The sequence below is a fragment of the Hemitrygon akajei genome, chromosome 6 (assembly GCF_048418815.1).
Source record: "Hemitrygon akajei chromosome 6, sHemAka1.3, whole genome shotgun sequence".
In the NCBI taxonomy this organism is placed as follows: Eukaryota; Metazoa; Chordata; class Chondrichthyes; order Myliobatiformes; family Dasyatidae; genus Hemitrygon; species Hemitrygon akajei.
Genome location: NC_133129.1, coordinates 168,178,991 through 168,193,070, shown reverse-complemented (window position 1 = coordinate 168,193,070; position 14,080 = coordinate 168,178,991). Strand labels below are relative to the sequence as shown.

Here is a 14,080-nt window from a genome sequence, read left to right as displayed (position 1 = left end):
ATTCTCAATGCTTTTTGACACATTTTGGAGTGGACAGATTTGATTTAGTTATGGTGGGAATTTTGGAGATCCCAAAAGTGATCATTGCTGGTGGAACATTTACAAATACTTGAACCTTGCCTTTGTTAATCTGGTTAGGCGGTGTTTAAATATACTATGTACCTTAAAGCAATAAAAGAATTGTACTCATGTTACAAAATTATTTTATAGTGATTATTTTCAGACTTTTACAGAGTTTTTCAGAGTGCTACACCTTATTTACTTAAGATTTTATAATTTTCTGCTTTGTGTGGTTTTTCATTTAAACATTCTTCTGATAAATACATTTGTTATATTTCCTTACATAAAATGTTTCCCCAAAAGTACAATTTTGGTGTTAATATATTAATGCTTATTAATCTGAAACCATTATTTTTTCTGTTCTGGAGGAGGTGGGGTGGATGTAAGTTAGAATAGATTAAATTTTGAAATATATCATTAACTTTAGTTTGGCTCTTCTTTAATATGCAGCGGGTTGAAATATTGTATCCTGTCAAGAACTCTTGCTATCTTAATTAATTAGGGTAGTAATTTCATAATTTATGCATGTTTAATTTTTGAATTTTTACAATAAGCAACATTGACTCTTTGGGGTAACTATCCTTGATTTGCAAAGCTCATTTTTACTTTCACAGATAGCATAACGCTTCTCAGCCTATAGAAATATACTGTAATAAAAAGTTCATAATACATTTTTTCCAGTCTTTTCACTTTTGAAATTCTGTTTAATGAATTGTTTTCTAGGAATGCATCTCTTTTATAAATCAAGGAGTATATTCCTTTGAAAGAAAAGCATAAACAAATTCATTGCTTTGGAAATTTGCAGTTAATTACAAAGCACTGTCGCATTTGGTAGTACTTGGTTGGAAGACAGAGATTGAGAAATGGGGGAAAGAGGATTTGGGAAATATTATGAAGTTGTTTTTTTTTGTTTTGATGTTCTTCATTTTCTTGGCTCTTAAATGTTGAATATTAAACATATTTAGTGTTATATAGATTGTTATACAGTACAGTATTGCAAGGTTCCCTGAAAATGGCTCTTGTTAGGGTAAGATGCAAGGTCATGTAGACTAAAGTTTTTAGCAATCTCATTGTTGCATTGAATTACCTGATCTCAACCATAGCAGCTTTAGACTCATTTTAGCTTTTCTGCTCCTGTATCCTGAATTAGAGGAAAGGAATCTCATCCAGCTCTCCAATTGTTGATTTAAAATGGTAATGTTTAGTTGAGCAGAGGTTATCTTTGTCTAAGCATGATACCTCTATGTAAAAGCAAATGTTGTTACTGATTATTCTGCTTCAAGGAACATTTTTTGAAGTGCTAGAATCATTCTGAACTTGACATCATTATGAAAAATGTAAACAATTTGGTGGAAATAATGGAAAGTAAAAGAGCATAATTCTTCATGATCCCTTAATCTCCTTCAATAACATTCCCCACCCCCAAGTTTTAATTCCCCATTTCATTTTCTAGTTAATTTGGTTTGAATATATTTCAAAATGTATGCATATAATGAAACCTTGTCATTAATAAATGCATATGTTCATTATTTGAAGTTTATTTTTATTTTAGGTACAGCTATTTTGCTATGTTTCTTAGGTTGCTGTGGTAAATTGGAATGTAGGACAAATGAGCACACCCATTGCATCTTTTCCCAATTATCCAAAGAACACTTTGAAAGATATCTTTGATCAAGTAACTTTGGATAAAATGATCATATGTTTTGAGCAGTTTAAATGACTTACAGGTTAATACCCCTTTTAGAATACTCTTATGAACTATTCATTCCCAATGAACTAGATTCCATCACGTTCAACGGTTTCATGTTTCACCCTAATATGACAATAAACAAAGAGGTAACAGAAAGCAGAAAATGATAGTTTCAGGTGAGGGAAATCGTGAAGGCTTCTGAAGTAAATGAGAACAAAGAAGTTGTTGACAAAGCTGGGTCATTTTGTACCTGCTAAATAATATATTACAGCAACTGGTTTATAGCAACTGCAACATACAGCAATTAGTATGTTGATCAAACAGCTAATACAAGTTTACATTTCTAATGAAGTTGTAAGGTTTGTTTCATGATAAGTATATGCAGTGAATTAAATCCTATGTATTCCCTGAAAGACACCTATTTTGCTATGGAATGCATTTTTGATTTATCTCTTCACTTGCAAAAGAGCAAATAAGTTTGGAAACAACATTTGAAGAAGGAGATTTTTAAGTGTTGTGTTTATTATAATTTTTATTGTGATTATAGTTAAACAACCAAATGTACAACAGAAGGGATTAATGAAAGGAAGAGATTTGACAATGATGGTTAATGCTCTTGTTAATGCCTTGTTCAGTTTCCCAAGAATTCTAGTGTCATTGAAGGATAAGCTTTAGATAAGCTTTAATTTGACAAAAGCCTCTTACTCACAGGAATGGCATAAACTCAGATTATACACTATATTAAAAATGGTGAAAGGAAAATGACCACTTTAAAAAATTTTTTTAGGAACTACAATGTGCAATTACAAGCATCTGTTTGATGGGGAATCTTGAATAAGTTTGGTCTAACTGGTCAAGAAAGGACAAAGTCTTAAAGAAAGAGAAACAGGATTTCTAATTTCTGATAATTTACTAGGCCTTTTAACAGTTATACACAGCAAGTATAATTCTGCAGATCCTCGTGAGAAAAGAAATGGCCCATTGGGCTGAACAATTAGACATCCAGTAACATCTTACAGGGATGATCAGGGAAGCAAAGAAGAGGTATACTTCCACACTTAGAGAAAAATTAAAGTGAAAACCATAGACCTGTCGAAAGAGAGAACATCCAGTTCCTTGGATGATTACTTTCCATTGTATTCACGAAGAGGACAAGAGCCTGGAGCTTTCCTCAAGAAGAAATAACTGAAGGAAAAATTAATGACTAATGCAAACAGAACCATAATAAAGGATAGTTGATACTTATTTTAGAGTATTAATATGGGCTATGGAGGAGATTTAGGAATGTAACCCAAAACGCTATTAAATTAAATATTTTGCATAGTTTGGGAGCATATGAACATTCATGTCATTGCCAGACTGAGCTATAGGCCCACCTGGGGAATTGGGTTATTTCAAGAACAAAGTTTTCATTGTGTACAGCTCTAACTCTTGTGCTATGTTGTCACCAGTGACTTGCTCTTTATGTTAACACTGCTTGACACTCTTCTCACATTGTAAGATGCCTTCAAAGTAAGTAGAAACTTGCAGTGTTGTTGTTCTCCAAACTGGTGACATCCTCTAATCTCAAGCAGCTTGATTACAATATTTGTATGACAATGACCATGGCTGTACATCTACAGACTCCTTTTATACGCATTTAAAGTAGCTTTATATAACAAAGTTTATTCTAGTAAAGCTAAAAAAATAACACTATTTTGGGACTAAGTAATTTAACATAAGCTAGTCTAATTTAAACATGATGTTTGAACCCAGGTTTTTATTCAAATATTCATATGTTAGCATAACTTCTGAAAAGAAAGTCAAGGTCAATAAATCTATTGACATTCTTTAAGGAGATTATAGGTAGAATAGCTGTAGGGAAAACAGATTTTAATGCGTTTTCAGATCTTCAAAAAAATCAAAAAGGTCGGTCAATATCCTTAGAGCATGTGGAGTTTGAGGTAATATACTGATTTTCATTGAAAATGAGTTAATGGGCTGAAAGCAAACAGGAGGAATAAATGGGTCTTTACCAGGTTCCCTTTATCAGGTAGTATGATTGGTGAAGTGCTGTAGAGATGGATACTAGGGCCTGTTATTTATAATCTTCCGCAGTTACCTAATAAAGTGGCCACTGAGTGTATGTTTGTGGTTTTCTACTGCTGTAGCCCATCCATTTCAAGGTTCGACATGTTGTGCATTCAGAGATGCTCTTCTGCACATCACTGTTGTGACACATAGTTATTTGAGTTACTGTTGCTTTCCTGTTAGCTTGCACGAGTCTCACCATTCTCCTCTGACCTGTCTCATTAACAAGGAGTTTTTGCCCATAGGGCAGTTGATGTATCTTGTTTCTTGCACCATTCTTTATAAACTCTAAAGAAGCTCCATAAAATTCCTAGGAGATCAGCAGTTTCTAAGCACTCAAATCATGCTCTCTGGCAACAACAATCATTTCATTGTCAAAGTCACTTAGATTACATTTACTCCCCATTCTGATGTTTGGTCTGAATAACAACTGAAGCTTTGACCATGTTTACATGGAGTTGCTGCCACATGATTGGCTGATTAAATATTTTCATTAATGAGCAGGTGTGCATGTGTACATAATAAAGTGACCAAGTATATCAACAATGCAGCTGACGGGAATCAAATATCATATTTGAAAGTATGCTGATAGTGCATAATTATATAGAATTGTGAATAGGGAGGGCAATGTTAAAAGATGTTGGGAATATAAATGGCTGGTTTAGAACATGGCAGATGGAATAGGTTACACTCAGTGGCTACTTTATCAGGTACAGGAGTTAACTAATAAAGTAGCCACTGAGAGAAGATTATAAATAACTGAGGCCCGAGGCCCACTGATCTGTACAGTTCCTCACCAGTCGTAATACCTGATAAAGGGAACCTAATAAAGACCCATTTATTCTATTGTTTACTTTCAGTCTATTAACTAGTTTTCAAGTTTATTGGAAGGTATTCTAAGGAATTGGATATATAAGTATTTGGATAGGTGGTGGATTAGGGATCGTCAATATGGCTTTGTGCGTGGTATGTCAAGTCTAATCAATCGGAAAATGTTTTTTGAAGAAATTACCAGGAAAGCTGATGAAGCCAAAGCAGTTGATGTTGTCTACATGGACTTTAGCAAGACCTTTGACAAGATCCCCTATGGGAAGTTGGTCAAGAAAGTCAGTCTATTGACATTCAGGATGAGGTAGTAAATTAGATTAGATATTGGCATCGCAGGAAAAGCCTGAGAGTGGCAGTAAATGGTTGCCTCTCTGACTGGAGGCCTGTGACTACTGGTGCGCCACAGGGATTGGTACTGGGTTAATTGTTGTTTGTTGTCTATATCAACGATCTGGATAATAATGCAGTAAAGTGGATCAGCAAATTTATAGATGATACCAAGATTGAGGGTGCAATAGACAGGAAAGCTATCAAAGCTTGTGGCAGGATCTGAATCAGCTGGAAGAATGGACTGAAAAATGGCAAATGGAATTTAAAGAAAATTAGTGTGAGATGGAACACTTCGGTAGGACAAACCAGGGAAGGACTTACACGCTGAACGGTAGGGCTTTGTGGAATGCAGTAGAACAGAGGGATCCGGGAATAGTGAATCATAATTCCCTGAAAGTGGTGTCATAAGAGAGCTCTTGGCACATAAGTCAAAGTACTGAGTACACCTACCTGCAGGAAAGATAACAATAAGATTGAAAGAGTTCTGAGAAAAGTTATGGGGATGTTGGTGGAACTTGAAGACTTAAGTTATAGGGAAAGGTTGAATAGATTACAACTTTATTCCCCAGATCTTGGGAAAATGAGGAGAAGTTTGATAGAGGTATACAAAATTATGAAGGGTATAGATAGGCTAAATGCATCCAGACTTTTTCCACTGAGATTTCCACTGCATTGCGAAAACATGTTGATTGGTAAATTAATTTGCTGCCATGAATGACCTAGTTTGTAAGTGAATGGTAGAATTTTGAGGCAGGGAAATTGATGGAAATGTGCTTGGGTTGGTTTGTTGTAAATGGATGCTTGATGGTTGGGATATACGTGGTGGGTTTATGGGCCTCTTTTCATGTTCTAACTTTTTTTTAACTGTATGACATCACATTTTCAGGTGAAGTTTGTCTTTACTGCATTCAGTCCTGGCAGGTGTAATGATTGACATGCTCTCCTCAAGCAGCTCGTCTCCTCCAGATGTGGTAAGTTCATACACTTCAGCATTTCTCCTGATTTAAAAAAAAGTGGTGCATTCACTCTTTCACGTTAGAAAAATAATCATTCAGAAGTAAAAACAAAACAAAATGCTGGAAGTACTCAATGGGTCAGGCAGTATCTTTGGAAACAGAAATAGGGGTAATTTTATGTTGAAGATCCTTCATATCTTTTTTTTAGACTTCATAGATCCTTTTGTTGCTTCTCTAGCTATTCTACAAAAAAAATTGCATGTAACTAATGCAAATTTTTACTGAATTAGTTACTTTGCTGCAATTTCTTTATCAATGGTTTTGACTTGGGCAGATATTTCAGCAAATTCTCTTGCTGTACTGCGTGTCTGCAATTTGTGTCTTCTGTAGAGAAATACAACTATTTTGTGCATGTGTGTGAAATATGCATAGTGTCTTCATGGGGACATAATTTAACATAGAGCACAGAAAAGTACAGCACAGTACAGACCCTTTGGCCCAAGATGTACCAACCTTTTATAACCTGCAAGGTCAATCCAATGCTTCCCTCTTGCACAGCCCTCCATTTTTCTTACATCCATGTGCCTATCTAAGAATCTCGTTAATGTCTCTGATGTATCTGCCTCTACCACCAAAAAAAACTACCGCTGACACCCACTATGATTTCCTCATTCATCTTAAAATTATGACCACTTCTCCTCCCACACATGTACAAAACTATCCATACCATGGGAAAGTCGAGTCAAGTCAAGTTCAAAGGAAGTTCAAAGCCTAGGGAATACAGGAGTACTCTTAACAGGGAATTCAGGAGAGCAAAAAGAGGATACAGAATTGTATCCAAGATACAAATGTAAAGAAGAATCTTAAAACATTCTGTAAGTATATTAAGAGCAAAAGAGGAACTATGGAGACAAAAGGTCTGCCAAAGATCAATGTAGTTGTCTATGTGTGGAGTCACAGGAGTTGGGCAAGTGAATATTTTTCAACTGTAGTGGAGAAAGTCATGGAATGGAGGATAAATTCCCAGGATTTGACCATTTGTATCCTTGGAGATTGTTTGTATGGTAGTGAAGAAACTGCTGGGGCCCTGGTAGAGATATGTGTATCAGCCATAGGTGAGATACTGGGAAAATATGAAGGTGGTTAATGCTGTTCATTTTTTAAGAAGGATTGCAAAGATAAACCAGGGAGCTACAGGCCACTGAGACTAACATCAGTGATGGGAACGTTAATGGGGAAACCTCTGAGATACAAGATGTATCCACATTTGGAAAGGCAAGGACTGATAAGGGACAGGAAGCATTAATTATGAATATTCTTGGTTATCTCTTCAAAAACTAAAGGAAATTCACAAATCATGATTTCCACACATAAAGGGCAGAATGTTAGGAATTGTCACCCGGGCCTTAGTTAGGCCTTCAACAAAGTCCCTTAAGATAGGCTGGGTCCCGAATGTTCAATCATACGTGATCCTTGATGTTCTAACCAAAGGAGTACAATATTGGCTTGTAGTCGAAGTTGGAGAATGGTATTGGAGGGTTGTTTTTCATATTGGAGGCATTTGACCATTTGGCATGCTGCACGGATTGGTGCTGGGTCCACAGTTATTTGTCATCTATATTAATCATTTGGATGAGAGAATGACATAGAAACATAGAAAATAGGTGCAGGAGTAGGCCATTCGGCCCTTTGAACCTGCACCACCATTCAGTATGATCATGGCTGATCATCCAACTCAGAACCCTGTACCTGCTTTCTCTCCATACCCCCTGATCACTTTAGCCACCAGGGCCATATCTAACTTCCTCTTAAATATAGCCAATGAACCGGCCTCAACTGTTTCCTGTGGCAGAGAATTCCACAGATTCTCCACTCTCTGTGTGAAGAAGTTTTTCCTCATCTCGGTCCTAAAAGGCTTCCCCTTTATCCTTAAACTGTAACCCCTCATTCTGGACTTCCCCAACATCGGAAACAATCTTCCTGCATCTAGCCTGTCCAATCCCTTTAGAATTTTATACGTTTCAATAAGATCCCCCCTCAATCTTCTAAACTCCAGTGAGTATAAGCCTAGTCGATCCAGTCTTTCTTCATATGAAAGTCCTGCCATCCCAGGGATCAATCTGGTGAACCTTCTCTATACTCTCTATGGCAAGAATGTCTTTCCTCAGATTAGGGGACCAAAACTGCACACAATATTCTAGGTGCGGTCTCACCAAGGCCTTTTACAACTGCAGTAGAACCTCCCTGCTCCTGTACTCAAATCCTTTTGCTATGAATGCCAACATACCATTTGCCTTTTTCACCGCCTGCTGTACCTGCATGCCCACCTTCAATGACTGGTGTACAATGACACCCAGGTCTCGTTGCATCTCCCCTTTTCCTAATCGGCCACCGTTCAGATAATAATCTGTTTTCCTGTTCTTGCAACCAAAATGGATAACCTCACATTTATCCACATTAAATTGCATCTGCCATGAATTTGCCCACTCACCTAACCTATCCAAGTCACCCTGCATCCTCTTAGCATCCTCCTCTCAGCTAACACTGCCGCCCAGCTTCGTGTCATCCGCAAACTTGGAGATGCTGCATTTAATTCCCTCGTCTAAATCATTAATATATATTGTAAACAACTGGGGTCCCAGCACTGAGTCTTGCGGTACCCCACTAGTCACTGCCTGCCATTCTGAAAAGGTCCCGTTTACTCCCACTCTTTGCTTCCTGTCTGCCAACCAATTCTCTATCCACATCAATACCATATCCCCAATACCGTGTGCTTTAAGTTTGCACACTAATCTCCTGTGTGGGACCTTGTCAAAAGCCTTTTGAAAATCTAAATATACCATATCCACTGGCTCTCCCCTATCCACTTTACTAGTTACATCTTCAAAAAATTCTATAAGATTCGTCAGACATGATTTTCCTTTCACAAATCCATGCTGACTTTGTCCGATGATTTCACCTCTTTCCAAATGTGCTGTTATCGCATCTTTGATAACCGACTCTAGCATTTTCCCCACCACCGATGTCAGACTAACCGGTCTATAATTCCCCGGTTTCTCTCTCCCTCCTTTTTTAAAAAGTGGGGTTACATTAGCCACCCTCCAATCCTCAGGAACTAATCCAGAATCTAAGGAGTTTTGAAAAATTATCACTAATGCATCCACTATTTCTTGGGCTACTTCCTTAAGCACTCTGGGATGCAGACCATCTGGCCCTGGGGATTTATCTGCCTTTAATCCCTTCAATTTACCTAACACCATTTCCCTACCAACATGCATTTCCCTCAGTTCCTCCATCGCACTAGACCCTCGGTCCCTTACTATTTCCGGAAGATTATTTATGTCCTCCTTAGTGAAGACAGAACCAAAGTAGTTATTCAATTGGTCTGCCATGTCTTTGTTCCCTATGATCAATTCACCTGTTTCTGACTGTAAAGGACCTACACTTGTCTTGACCAATCTTTTTCTTTTCAGGTATCTATAAAAGCTTTTACAGTCAGTTTTTATGTTCCCTGCCAGCTTTCTCTCATAATCTTTTTTCCCTTTCCTAATTATGCCCTTTGTCCTCTTCTGCTGGTCTCTGAATTTCTCCCAGTCCTCAGGTGTGCCGCTTTTTTTTGCTAATTTATGTTTCTTCTTTGGACTTGATACTATCCCTAATTTCCCTTGTCAGCCACGGGTGCACTACCTTCCCTGGTTTATTCTTTTGCCAAAGTGGGATGATCAATTGTTGTAGCTCATCCATGCAATCTTTAAATGCTTGCCATTGCATATCCACCGTCAACCCTTTAAGTATCATTTGCCAGTCTATCTTAGCTAATTCACGTCTCATACCTTCAAAGTTACCCTTCTTTAAGTTCAGAACCTTTGTTTCTGAATTAACTATGTCACTCTCCATCTTAATGAAGAATTCCACCATATTATGGTCACTCTTACCCAAGAGGCTTCGCACGACAAGATTGCTAACTAACCCTTCCTCATTGCTCAATACTTAATCTAGAATGGCCTGCTCTCTAGTTGGTTCCTCGACATGTTGGTTCAGAAAACCATCCCGCATACATTCCAAGAAATCCTCTTCCTCAGCACCCTTACCAATTTGGTTCACCCAATCTATATGTAGATTGAAGTCACCCATTATAACTACTGTTCCTTTATTGCACGCATTTCTAATTTCCTGTTTAATGCCATCCCCAACCTCACTACTACTGTTAGGTGGCCTGTACACAACTCCCACCAGCGTTTTCTGCCCCTTAGTGTTATGCAGCTCTACCCATATCGATTCTACATCCTCCAGGCTAATGTCCTTCCTTTCTATTGCGTTAATCAACTCTCTAACCAGCAATGCTACCCCACCTCCTTTTCTTTCCTGTCTATCCCTCCTGAATATTGATATCCCTGGATGTTGAACTCCCATCCTTGGTCACCCTGGAGCTATGTCTCTGTGATCCCAACTATATCATATTCATTAATAACTATCTGCACATTCAATTCATCCACCTTGTTACGAATGCTCCTCGCATTGACACACAAAGCCTTCATGCTTGTTTTTACAACACTCTTAGCACTTATACGATTATGTTGAAAAGTTGCTCTTTTTGCTTTTTGCCCTGGATTTGCCTGCCTGCCACTTTTACTTTTCACCTTACTACTTTTTGCTTCTACCCTCATTTTACACCCCTCTGTCTCTCTGCACTTGTTCCCATCCCCCTGCCACATTAGTTTAAAGCCTCCTGAACAGCAGTAACAAACGCTCCCCCTAGGACATTGGTTCCAGTCCAGCCCAGGTGCAGACCGTCCTGTTTATACCGGTTCCACCTCCCCCAGAACTGGTTCAATGCCCCAGAAATTTGAATCCCCCTTGCACCATTTTTCAAGCCACGTATTCAACTGAAATATCCTCCTATTTCTACTCTGACTAGCACATGGCACTGGTAGTAATCCAGAGATTATTGCCTTTGTGGACCTACTTTTTAGTTTATCTCCTAACTCCCTAAATTCACCTTGTAGGACCTCATCCCATTTTTTTACCTATATCGTTGGTACCTATGTGTACCACGACCACTGGCTGTTCACCCTCCCATTCCAGAATGCCCTGCAGCCGCTCAAAGACATCCTTGACCCTTGCACCAGGGAGGCAACATGCCATCCTGGAGTCTTGTTTGCGGCTGCAGGAACGCCTATCTATTCCCCTTACATTCGAATCCCCTATCACTATAGCTCTCCCACTCCTTTTCCTTTCCTCCTGTGCCGCAGAGCCACCCATGGTGCAATGAACTCAGCTGCTGCTGCCTTCCCCTGATGAGACATCTCCTCCAACAGTATCCAAAACAGTATATCTGTTTAAGTGGGAGATGACCCCAGGGGACTCCTGCACTACCTGCCTACTGCTATGCTGTCTAGTGGCCACCCCTCCCCTTTCTGCCTGTGTAGCCTTTACCTGCGGTGTGGCCAACTCACTGAACGTGCTATTCACGACTTTCTCAGCATCGCGGATGCTCCAGTATGAATCCAATCGCAGCTCCAGACGCTCAATGCGGTCTGCCAGAAGCTGCAGTTGGACACACTTCCTGCACACCTAGTCGTCAGGGACACTGGAAGTATCCCTGATTTCCCACATGCTGCAGGATGAACAAACAACGGGGCCGATCTCAGATGCCATGACCTACCCAATACTTGCCTCAGCTTTTAAAACTTTCTCCTTTGAAAGGAACTTACCCGGACTTACCTCACTTGAAGTGAAGCTCATCCACCACCTCTTCTCGTCGAAGCCTCTCGAGTCAAAGCCTCAAATCTCCACTCCTTCACTGGCCCACCAACTCACTGGCCGCTTTCCACCAACATGGGTGGTATTATGGGCAGTGAAGGAAGTTATCTAAGGTTATAACAGGCTCTAGATCAATTGGGAAAATGGGCCAAAGAATGGCAGATAGAATTTAACTCCGAGAAGTGCATAGTGTTGCATTCTGCCTCTGTGCTAACTAGATAACATGCCAATTTAATATTTCCCTTTTTATAACCATTCTGCTTTAAATATTAGATAATCCTTCCCATTGCTTCTTCTCATTGGCAATTTACTTGGTTCAATGTCCAGCTGTTGATACAGATTTCCTTATTCTATCTTCCAGACTTCAATTCAAAAGTCTACTATCTTGCAGAAATAACCTAGCCCAGTACATACTGTATGATTACTGACATCTACCTTGTGCTATCTCATATGTGTCTATCCAAGTGGCCATTGGCACTCTATTCCAATAGCTGGAACCAAAATCATTCAATCCTCACAATATATCCTTTTACATTGCTTATTCAAAGCCATGTCAATTTTCCAAGCAAAATCTTACTTAGAATTGATATAATATGCTCACGATGCTTTCTGATAACTTCTTTCCAAGAGTTAGATTTTCTGAATTCTTGGCAAATACATTGTAAGATATTTGAGCTAATTTTAAGCCTACAATGTTTTGTGACATGTTCTGACCACAGACCATGAAATGTCTGATAGCTGTAATTGTATTACCATTAGATGGCACCACATCTCTTGCTCTAATTTTACTTTCTTTTACAACTGCCCTAAATGAGTTTCTTAACTTTGAGTTTCATTTGTCTATCTTACCAAGATCTAGCCTTTTGAGCAATCGAAATTTTTGCCTGTCAGCATCCATGTTGATCTCTATGTTAAAAAATAATGTTAAGAAATAAGTGAATGGTCATAGCTTCTTTTAATGGAAGAGGATTTTGAGCTGAAGCCACATCTATATAATTTTTCCATTTCATTCAAATAACTAATTGAACAACAACTACACGGGGTTTAGTGATATAGTAGATATTTACACTTAAACAATTAAATGTGTCTTCTTTCAAAAACTCAATCCACTCCAAGAGTCAGCCACTAAGTCTCAACACCTGATAACCTTATTTTTCTTCTGATTGGTTAAACATGCCAGTGCACAATGTTGTGAAGAAGGAAATATTAATAATATATATTAAAGGGAACAACTAGCTAAACCGCAGGACAGTCTCTTTAAATAAATTAAATTTGGTTAATCCATTCCCTGTGTTGTGATATTTCATTTGTGATGGAGAAGAACAAGCTGGTTTTAGAGAAATTCTGTGGCAATCAAGAGGTAAGACTTACCTCAAAACAAAATTGGGGATTTTCTTTGCAAGGGTCCTGGGCCATTGCTATATAAGGTGTAGCAAATAAGGTGTAGTAAGGTGTAGTAATCAAGAAAGTAGTAAATGGGTTTTAGTGTAAAGGTGTCTTTATGTCTTGAGACATGTAGCATTACTTCAGCATGTACAGAGTCTATTATAGGATATTAAACAAAAACAGAAATGCTATAAATTCTCATCAGGTTAGATTGCATCTGTGCGAAGAGAAACACTCATTTTTTCAGATTGAAGCTTCTTTGTTAGAACTGAAAACAAAACTGAAGAAGTTCTGAAAGCTGCAGGGAGGGTGGAGGAGGGGGATGTCTCTGATAGGTAGAACTGGAGTGATCATGGAGATCATCCAGGACATTGACAGCCATGTCTGTCATTGGTTTCTATTCAGATCTAATCCCTTAGTTTGTGAAAGAACGTGGTACAGTGGCACGACTGTTGATGCTGTGACCTCACAATTCACAAGACCTGTGTTCAGTTCTGACTTTGGATACTATCTGTGTCATGTTTGCATGTCCTTATGATCCTATGGGTTTCTCCTGAGTGACACAAAACACTGGGGGAACTCAGCAGGTCAGGCAGCATCTTCGCACATACTAAAATCTTGCTGATTCGTATGTTCATTGGCTACTGTGCATTGCCCCGATTTAAGTGAATTGATGGGAATGTGAGAAAAAAGTGTAGAATTAGTGTAAATGGGTGCCCTGATGGATTGCATGGATATAGTGAGTGAAGGGCTAACATTCCATACTACGTGACTATGATTTCTTTGATCCATAAATTGCCGTGTGTGAGGGGAAATATCATGAAATTCTTGGTCCAGGCAGACAATGTACAGTATGTAAACTTAAAAGCAACACAACATCCAATGGTAAAGCCACCTCTACCTCTTAAAGTATCTTATCCTAAAAAATATATCTGTTATGGCACAGTTCTTTAATTCTCTCTGATAAAATTTTGTCTCAGTTGTCTTTTCTCCTCAG

General features: G+C 38.6%; 1 protein-coding gene across 1 annotated transcript in view; it reads left to right on the top strand.

Moving 5' to 3' along the window:
* Nucleotides 1–14,080, top strand: part of gas2a (growth arrest-specific 2a) — a 170,569-nt gene that overhangs the window by 9,563 nt on the left and 146,926 nt on the right. The window contains exon 2 of the mRNA XM_073049729.1: nucleotides 5,865–5,949. The gene's annotated coding sequence lies outside the window, so the exon portion shown is untranslated. The remainder of the gene's footprint in view (nucleotides 1–5,864; nucleotides 5,950–14,080) is intronic.